Below are 10477 nucleotides of genomic sequence, written 5' to 3'. Positions count from 1 at the left end.
TGGATAAACAAATACCTATTTATATTGTAAAATATAAATGAATTATCTTGTATGGATAGTTTCATTTCTCTTGGCTGGGCAATGCATACTTGGTTGGGACTCTGGAAGTTTTATGAAGTTCAAGAGCCCCTTTTTGGTAACACAAAGTGACCTTGTCATAGATTCATCAAATAATCTGTTCCCTTCACCGAGTAAGTAGCTTGCTGCTGCACGTTTTTACACAGGTCAAAATTTTCAAAATGAGCTGTAATTATTGTTCAGAATCTTGCATCACTTTCCTCCTTGTAAAATGTTTTCATATCAGGAACAATTCTTAAAATTTAAAAAATCAAATGAGAAAACAGAAAGATTACAATAGGCAAGTTTAATAACTCTATTATGTATTATTTATACAAACCATTTATGATGATACCGTTCACAAAACAACTGGTTAAAAATTGGTACATACTAAACTAATTTGTATTGTAATAATAATTTTGGTAGAACTATAGATTCTTACCATTATGCCTTTTTTGACCTACATATTTGACAGACATTTCTAAAACAGTTTTTTGCTGTTTACCCATATAAAAAAGCACTATAAACAAAAAAGTCATAGGACTACCAATTGAGATGTATTGCTTGAGATGTTGTTACTTAAGCTTGTATGGTGGATGCATACAAAGTGTCACATAATCTTGTTCAACTTCACTCATAAAAATAACACTCCAATACTGGTTAATATTAATCTGAGATCCACTACTTCACAAATCAAAGAACCAGCAATAGAAAAGAACTATTTACTTTTGAGAAGCAAATGTTTTTGTCCATTTTTAAAAATGACATCCTTAGACTAGTGTTCTAAAATTTGAATCGCATGTGTTTGGAACATATAAACTTTACATAGTCATCAATGATTGGAGGATTGCAGTTGATATGCTGATTGGTGGAATGTTTGCACATAGCAACCTACATGGAATGTGCTTCTGCTGAACTTATATATATTTTCCATGGATTCAGGATTGCACTATCTTCTTTATAGTTGATGGCTTTTGACTTTTGGGCCACCCTGTAGATTCTCATTAACTCCAGATATCTGATATGTGATCTATCTGCTGTTCTATATGATTTTGGCCTGGTCAAAATGGACCTTCACATCAGGGTCCTTGGCATATGTTGATAGAGTGGTGGTCAATAGGCCTTTTGATGTGTCATCTTGATGTTCCTTTAGATGAGTGGTAATGTGCCAACATGTGGCTTCTATGTATTCTAAATCTTAATTGGATCTCTTGTCCGTAAGAGGGATTGAATACACCCCCAGCAAATATTGCCAAGTTGGCAGATCCTTTGGCATTTCTAATTAGATTAAATATGTATGGACTCCTTTTGAGGGCCACATTGGTTGAAGTTGCAAGTTTCTCTATATAGGAGCTAATGATGCATTATATGTAACCATCTTGTATGTATCAGGCATGGGTTAGGAGCTAGAAGAGTTATGTACATGCATAGCATAATGCCTGATGAGCCCTTTGATGATTTTTTTATCAATGATAAAACAAAACATGCATGACTACTTGTTTTACAATGATCTTAAATTCCCATTGTCTTTGTCGCAGATCCATTGTGTGTGTTTGCTCTTTGGATCAAGGAGTTAAATGCAGCCAATCGAAATTATTGGGTGACTTCAATAAGAACTGTTATGGAGTACTTCTCAACCTCAAACAGCACAATCAAAAGGAAGCATACTTCTAGATGTAGACATAAGGCTGAGCTATGGTCACATTAGCATAGGGGTTTACAGGAAACCCACATATATTCTCATTTTCATGCCATCAAGCTCTCAAAATCCCTTTTCTTTTCAGTTGGCTGTGGAAAAACCACGTAGAAAATATAAGCTCAGCAGAAGCATATTTCACATAGGTTGCTACTTACAAACATTCCACCAATCAGCGTATCAACTGCTATCCTCCAATCATTGACAACTACGTAAAGTTTGTGTGTTCCACACACATGCAATTCAAATTTTAGAACACTAGCCTGAGGATGTCATTTTTAAAAATGGATGAAAATATTTGCTTCTCAAAGTAAGTACAGTCAAGTCTGCATAAGTTGTCATAGGTATAACTCGACACCATTCATTAAGTAGTCAGTTTTCTGTGGTCCCGGCCAACTTACATAGGCATTAATGTTAAGAAACTTTGGTTTACTCGACACAGTTTAACTTATCACCACTGGATAAATCGACATACTTTTGCTGTCCCACACTTGTTTAGACGTCTGATAAGTCGATTCCCCTACTGAAAAAAAAAATTCATTTTTTTTTCAGTAGGGGAATCGACTTATTTGTTAATATATACATATTAATAAAAATGCCTTAACATTTTATGTATTTTTATATATAACAGATAAACAAAAAGAAAATATACCATCTATATCAATGTCACAGCAGAATCTGATTTTGCATTTTCTCATGTCATGTAATTTGTAGCATGTATTTCACATTTCTGTTAGAAATGAGTGTCAAAAAGCTGACAATGCTTGTGCTGAAGGAAAAATACGAACTTGTGTGTGAATTTGAATGTAAGAAAACTTTGCAAGCCGAATTTACAAAACAAAACAAAAAAAAAAACCCTTACAAGAACAACATTGGTGGGAATCCTGAAGAAAAAGGGAAAATTATGAAACTTTTTTCTTGGATTTTCGTTGCAGCTGTCTCAAACGCCAGAGAAAGTCGCCATACAAAGATGTCGAAGATGCTCTGGTATGTTGGCTAAAGCAAATTTGTTCATCGAATCTTCCTATTTCGGGACCGATACTGAAACAAAAGGTGATGGAAATTGCTGGGGTACTTGGAGTAGAAACCAACTTTAGTGCCAGTGATGGATGGTCATAGATGTATATTGCACTACTGTATTTTTCTAATTGTAGTATTGTGGTTTTATCAACTTTGCTTTAGTCATCATATCGGATAACTTGACACATTTTCACTTCCCCTTGGGGTGTTGACTTATGCAAACTCAACTATAGTTCTTTTCTATTGCTGATTCTTTGATTTGTGAAGTAGTGGATCTCAGATCAACTTCACTTAGTCTCTTGACACCTTTGACATATTTCCTGAGAACTTTTTAGATTCCAGACTGCTGACCACAGTTTGATAAACATTAATTTATTATGCTTTCAGTAAATTCAGTACAGTAATACATTCTACAGTAAAACCCTCTGACTTAAAATTTGATAACAGTGATTTATTTTTTGCAATTAACTCAAAACAAATTATCAGATTACTTTAAAATTTAGATTAAATGCTTATAATCCTAAATAAATATAGATTTATCATCTAAATGTACAGTACATACAAATATACACATACACAAATATACATGTTTTATATTACTAACAATTTTATTTTAAAATTTGAACTAAAGTTATATAACAATAATATATTGATATATACTGTATATATATATATAATATAAAGACTTTCTGTTTGGAAGTAAAATGTTTCATTTGGGTGATCGGTTAACAAACAGATCGGATAACAAACACTTTCGCGAAAGATTTTTATGTTTGGACAACAAACACTCCACAGAACAAACACAAGAAGAAGTGACGTAAAATAATGAATACTGATTGGTCTTCCCTTGTCTTCAGGTAACAATTTGAAACTTTTGGAGTGTGGGAGACGTTGACATTGACGCTCAAGCCGGTATATACCGATCAGATAGTATTCCTCCGAACTTTGAAACTCTTCCTTGTAATTCCAGCTTTTTATTTTTCTGACAAAACAATTCTTTTATGTATTCGCGAGACTGTCGGGTAGGCACTCATTAAGTTTTGCATCTGTTTTTCTTTTTGAAAGATGAGACTATAATAGCAAAGGTAGAGAGTGGGCAGAAGATGCCTAATGTTGCTGGGCAGTATGGCATGAACAGGTCTACAGTAGACCACAGTTCAATCTTATTTAAGAAAAATACTGTATAATCAAGAAGACTCAAGCAGCTAAAGGAGTAACAAAAATAACATCTGAGAAATAAAGAACATTGAAGAGTTCATAATGGAACCTGAAACATATATGACGACAGAAGAACACCAAGAACTCTTGAATGAAGAACACCAAGAAACTCGGTGAGATATGTTTTCTTCTGAAAAAGAGAATTAATGCCAATACAGTCGACCCCCCCTATAAGATAGAGATACGTTCCATTCTCTAGGAATCCGCTTTCTTACGAATCCTTCCAATCACAACCCGACACGTATCAAGTTTACGGACTACGGCTGTTTGAAAGATTTTCTTCCATAAAATTAATCGATTCTAGACTAATCCGACTCAACATTTCCAAAATACGTATATATTTTTTGGGAATAATCCGTATAAACTACGCTATAAACAAAAAATTGTAGGATTACTTACCGAGTGTCACCATTCGACATTGCCATTGCTCAACATTGTTTTCGTCGCGGAACAGCTCAGCAAAGAGCGGCCGATTTCTAACAACTTATTTTTCTGTGAAAACTTCGTAGAACTTCGGAGACATCATTAATATAAATAATTTTAATCGCCGTTGAATAAGAAATGTTTCTTTCACAAGAAATGTATAAAATTACAGTACTGTATTAGACTTACGGTACCTAATTTACATACTGACAGACGATAGTTAGCGTAAAAATCTCCGTAGCGTGGCGCCACGCTAGACGGCGGAAATTATATATTTAATTATAACAAAGTTACAATAAGTTAATATATAATTATATATACAGTACCTAATTTATATATAATTAATATATAATTATATGTACAGTACCTAATTTATATATAATTTATATAATACTGTCCAGACGATAGAAATCTCTCCGTAGCGTGGCGCTACGGACGGCGGGAAAGTAGTTCGGCTTCCCGATGACGTTTGAGGTGTTTATAGGGAACTTTTACTATTTTTTACGGATACCGGTAGCAATTTTTTCGTAGTTTTATAGGAATCGTAACTATAGGGACCGTAATTATAGGGGGGTCAACTGTATCTGTTATTAAAGATACTTTGAAGAAGTGGGAGGATGTCAGAACAATGATCTTAGAATGGCATCCAAACCAGGTTGAGGTTTGGGGATTTCTACAGTTGCAATGCTATTAATTACTTACGAAAAATCCTGAAGAGAGAAAATCAATCAACATTAGACAGATTCTTTAATTAATCCCCACAAACGGAAAAAATGTGACTAATAAAAATCCATATATGTGTAAATAAAAAACTGTGTATATATGTATTTTTATTATTACATATAGATAAACGTAGTAAGAAAGTATATATTTTTTATTTTTGGGGGTCTCCAGAACGAATTAATTGAATTCCCATTAAAACCTATGGTAAATTGATAATCGGTTAACGAACAATTCGGATAGCGAACAAAGTCTTGGAATGGATTATGCTTGTTAACCGATTACCCACTGTATTACATGGGGAGTCCGATATTAAAGGTACAGGCCAAAATTACACTAACATTTATAATTAAAAATATATTTAATACATTCCACAAAAACTATATACTTTTGTTTATTTCTCAATATAATTGCCATAAACATTGAGACATTTATTCCAGCATGACACTAATTTGAACATCCCTTTACAGTATCATTGCTTGTTAAGTTGCTTGAAGTAGTCCAGAACATTGTCTTGTGTGAAAACCTGGATTTAGAGGGCCATAAAGAAGGGCAATTAAATATGAAATATGAAGTAGATTATATAATATTTTTAACTAAAAAAGAAAATTATTTTATTTAACCATGGGAAAACAGGAAAGACAAAATTTTATGAAAAATCAACATCTTGTTACTTCCTCTGAGGAAGGGATGTTGAAGTTCCTGTTTTGATGACAGATTTTTGTATAAGAAAGATGATTTCCTGCCATTTGGGGCTGCTATGTTTAGTCATACTAGCAGCCATATTTGTCTGTGTGAGAAACTATTGATGTCCCTGCTCAATGATATCTATCTGATCCAGTTTAAGATGATCTACAGAAGAAGCAAAGGTTCTCCTCCTCAAGGTAATATATTAATGTAAGCTCTCTCGGCATAACTAGAGAAACTAGCATAGAGTCCAACGTATAGAATCAAGAATTGTTATAGCCTAGAATTTTTATGGTCAATTGATATGTTGTTATACTTTGTAATAGGTCTATTTATGTTAATGTCTTGTTTATTCTATGTTTACAATAAATAGTTTAGTGTCTAGATACTGGATTTGTCTCTCACTTCCATTTGTGAATCGACATGTTCCTCCCCACTCGAATTAAAAGTCCTCCTTCTCGAATTATTATAGATCTTTATTGAGAGTTAGGATGCAATACGAACTAATTCAATCCTAACTGGTGTTGGGAATCCTGATGGGCGACAACAATTTTATGATTGCCTTGTCTCCACATTTTCCTTTAACTTAAATAAAAATTTTAAAAGCCATCCTTGACAAATGATCGGAGATCTTACTGAACCCTGATCTCACACTTGCAATTCCTTTTGATCCGTGGCGGAATCGTGGCTCATCAAGATTGGTCAAAATTTGGATCAATGGGCAACGTTCCATGATCCGTTATATTTGAATGGGCGGTGGACCCAGCAGAAAGCTATGAAACAGCGGGGAAGCTGATTGGTCGACCACCGGCCCACTACAGTGCATATATAGATCAGTTTAGGTGGGAAAGTTGAAGTTTGATGTTTTCTCGCTAAGAAGTCTATTTGCTTGTCAAAGAAAAGAAGGAATTATCATCTGGTTTTTGCCATCTTCTGACAAATGAGTAACTTTGTCTGGTCATCGACAAGTGGTGATTCCTGGAAGTGCCATCTCATCGTAAGATGACTTTCTTGAATGGACTTTTATGGGATAAGAATATTTGTCAAGCATCAGCACTCTGGTTACAGATGCCATTTATACTTACATTTAATTAATTTATAAATTTGACTATCTGCAAAGTGTTTCCCCACCAAAAATTTCTTTGAAGGTCCAAGGAAATGAAATTTGAGGGGGCTAAATTTGGACTATACAGAGGATGTTGCAGGACCTTCCAATTCTGCTGTGCCAACCACAGTATGGTTTGATTTGACATGTGGAGTATAGTGCAGATTTAGCCCCCTCAAATTTTCATTTCTTTGAACCTTCAAAGAAATTTTTGGTGGGGAAACACTTTGCAGATAGTCAAATTTATAAATTAATTAAATGTAAGTATAAATGGCATCTGTAACCAGAGTGCTGATGCTTGACAAATGTTCTTATCTCGTAAAAGTTCGTTCTGGACTACTTCAAGCAACAGTACCATGGAGGGATGTTCAAACTAGTGTCACGCTGGAATAAATGTCTCAACATTAATGGCAATTATGTTGAGAAATAAACAAAAGTATGTAGTTTTTGTGGAATGTATTAAATATTTTTTTGTTATAAATGTTAGTGTAATTTTGGCCTGTATCTTTAATATTGGACTCCCCATGTAGTTCAGAAAATGTATATATTCATAACTTCCATCAGCTTGATAATTTCTCCTACTAAGTTTTTATTTATAGATTTTGAGATCTTTGACTTTACCTTCTTTACCTTTTCAAACATTAATAAATCATCCACATATCTTAATATTAGTTTGATATTCTCCAAATAATTTTAATGCTCTTGTTTTCTACCCATTTTTAAGATTGTTACTGGTATATTGCCAGATGCTGGTGGCTCCATTGATATTCTGATCCTCTGAGTTTATTACATTGGGTTGATCAATAAGTTCATGTGGTTTCTACAGATAGGGTTGTATGCTTTGAAAAGCAATTAACAGTTTTAACCTTAAACTTTGATTGTTTAATATGTGATATTTCACCAAAACTTGTCGAAAATAAAGCTTGATGATTAGTTTTGTTTTGTGTATTTGTCAGTATTCAAAAGATGAGTAAACAAAACATGTATTTTTGACACATTATGCTTTTTTATTTTGAAAAAGGCAAAAATTCAATGCAAACCTGCAAAAAAATGTGAGAGGTGTATGGTAAGGATGCTGTGAAAGAATATATGCCAAAAGTGGTTTGCAAGATTTTGCTCCAGAGATTTTTCCGTTCAGTATACACCATGATCAGGTTGACCAGTTGAGATTGACAGCAATCAAGTAAAAGAATTAGTTGACAGTAATTAATGTCATATGGCACAGGAGATTGTAGATATTCTTTAAATATTGAAATTCAGTGTGTAAAATCTTCTGCAGCAACTTGGTTACATCAACAAGCTTGATATTTGGGTTCTACACGAATTTTGTGAACCAATTGCATCACTTGCATTTCCATCTACAATTCACTCAAAAAACATGAGGAAAGCAACCCAGTTCTAAAGTGAATGGTGATGGAAAATGAAAAATTGAATTGTTTACATCAGTGTTAAGCACAAAAGATCATGGGTGAAGTTTGGCAAACCACTTCAAAATGCTCTCAATTTTGTGGGATTAGAAGGGTGTTTTGTTTTATGAGCTGCTTTCAAAAAATACAACAATCAGTTCTGATGTATACTGTGGCAAGCTGGACAAATTAAATGCAGCAATTCAGAAGTGTCCAGAATTGGTGAATTGCAAAGGCATCATCTTTCACTATGATAACACTCAGCTACATGCATCGTTGTAAATCCACAAAAATTGTTGGAGCTTGGCTGGGATGTTGTACCTCATCCTTCATATTTACCTGACATTGCACCTCCTTAAATGAACAGCACTTCATTTCAATGATGATGACATAAAACAGTATTTGGAACAGTTTTTTACCAAAAAAATTGAAGTTTTTGAAGTAAGGAATTTTGAATCATCCTGAAAGATGACAAAATATACTGGATAAAATCAGACAATATGTTATCGAATTTTCATTTTCTATGAAAAAATTCTTTTATTTTCACCTAAAAAAACAAACTTATTGGCCAACCTAATAATTGTTGTTCCATGTACAGTATGAATTCTTCAAATCTAGAAAGTCTGCAACCATTTTAAATTTGCCTAATTATATTTTGTTTATACATACACACACACACACACACACACACACATTTCTAAGTGATATAGCTGGTTCAATTTTTGTTGACAGATAGACTTTTATAGTTTAGAACAGTTAGCTTGTTGTTTTTGTTTATAGAAATTAATTTTGACACTTTTACTGCCTCTAAAGAGCTACTGTTATAACTTGTTTTATTGTGTGCAAGCTAAAATTTTATGTAATTCTTTTTTAAGTTCAATGTAAGGGTACACAATTTATCAAGTATGGACTTAATAGCTATACTTGATAAATCATATACAGGTATACCTTGATTTACGTGGTTCTCAATTATATGTGATTTGTCAAAAAATATATGGAAAAATAAAAATCAAGTTTGTCATTTCATTTGACTTTACATTTGTCTGCGACAAATATTGAAGTTGTAATATCACTAGAAAAGCATTAAAGCACTTAAAATCATATTAAAATATGTACATTTACAGTAAATGTTAATATAATCATCATAAATCCTAGAGAACGAAACATGAAAACATCTGTTTCTGTGTTGTTGTCTTATTTAGCGGTCTTTAATAAGAGCTCAATATAAGTGTTTTCCACGGTAGCTCCAATGTCTATGTTTAATGTTGTTGTCAGGGCCACTCGATATTGGTAAATTTAATATAAATTAGTTTTTCTACTGTTGCAAGATAATTTTAATAACTGTATTTGTTGTTTAACATTACAAAATCATCTTATTTTATAATGTCTTAGAGCAAACCACATTCACAAATAAAGTGTCCGCGATATACTGTAAACATCGCCAAATTGTAAACATGTACATTTACAAGTATGTACTGTATGTACTGTACATGAATTCGTAAATTTAGATTACTTTTTTCTGTACTACATTAAAAACTAAAATTTGTTTGTAAGCTTAAAATAGATTCTTATTAACCATATATTATTAAAAATGCATTTATAAATGAAATACAGAACTGGGAATGGTTATTTGTGGTTTAGCCTAGTGACAAGTAAATTCAGAGACAAGTAAATTCGATTTATGTCATTTTTTGACTTAAGTCACCTCTCCTGGAACCAATTACCAACGTAAGGCGAAGTATACCTGTACTCCTATTTTGGCTGTACTTGATAAATAACTCTTTCATATACAATGGTACTAAGTTTTGTAGAATTTAAAAGCATTATTCTATTCCAGTTTGAAAGTTTAGGATCTATAAATAAATACTATTAATAAAAATTTACTAATTACTATTATTAAAAAAGTCTATAATTACTATTAATAAAGTTTATAATTACAGTAGCCCCTCATTATATTACACTTATCTGGAGACAAAGAAAAAGTGCAATATATCTGACAATGCGATATAACTAAGTACTAAAAATTCTAGGCTTTTACTAAACAGATTTTACATGCTATGGAATCTCTATCCTCTATTCTTTCATCAGCAAGTATTTCTGATATAAAATAAGCTTAGTTTTGCAATACTGAATTTTATTTGTGGT

The 10477-nt window shown here is 32.8% G+C and overlaps 1 protein-coding gene across 2 annotated transcripts in view; it reads left to right on the top strand.

Annotated features, from left to right (window-relative positions):
• The window catches only part of LOC111612856 (integral membrane protein 2B-like), a 36533-nt gene that overhangs the window by 5192 nt on the left and 20864 nt on the right, over positions 1 to 10477 (top strand). Inside the window, exon 1 of one of the 2 annotated variants that reach the window (XM_023354129.1) lies at positions 5877 to 6018. The exons of the other annotated variant lie outside the window; for it this stretch is intronic. The gene's annotated coding sequence lies outside the window, so the exon portion shown is untranslated. Of the gene's footprint in view, positions 1 to 5876; positions 6019 to 10477 lie in introns of those variants that run through there. 2 annotated transcript variants of the gene reach the window in all.

The sequence above is a fragment of the Centruroides sculpturatus genome, unplaced genomic scaffold, assembly GCF_000671375.1.
Source record: "Centruroides sculpturatus isolate CEXI.00-Female unplaced genomic scaffold, Cexi_2.0 scaffold1689, whole genome shotgun sequence".
Classification (NCBI taxonomy): Eukaryota; Metazoa; Arthropoda; class Arachnida; order Scorpiones; family Buthidae; genus Centruroides; species Centruroides sculpturatus.
This window is presented reverse-complemented; position numbering and strand designations above follow the sequence as displayed.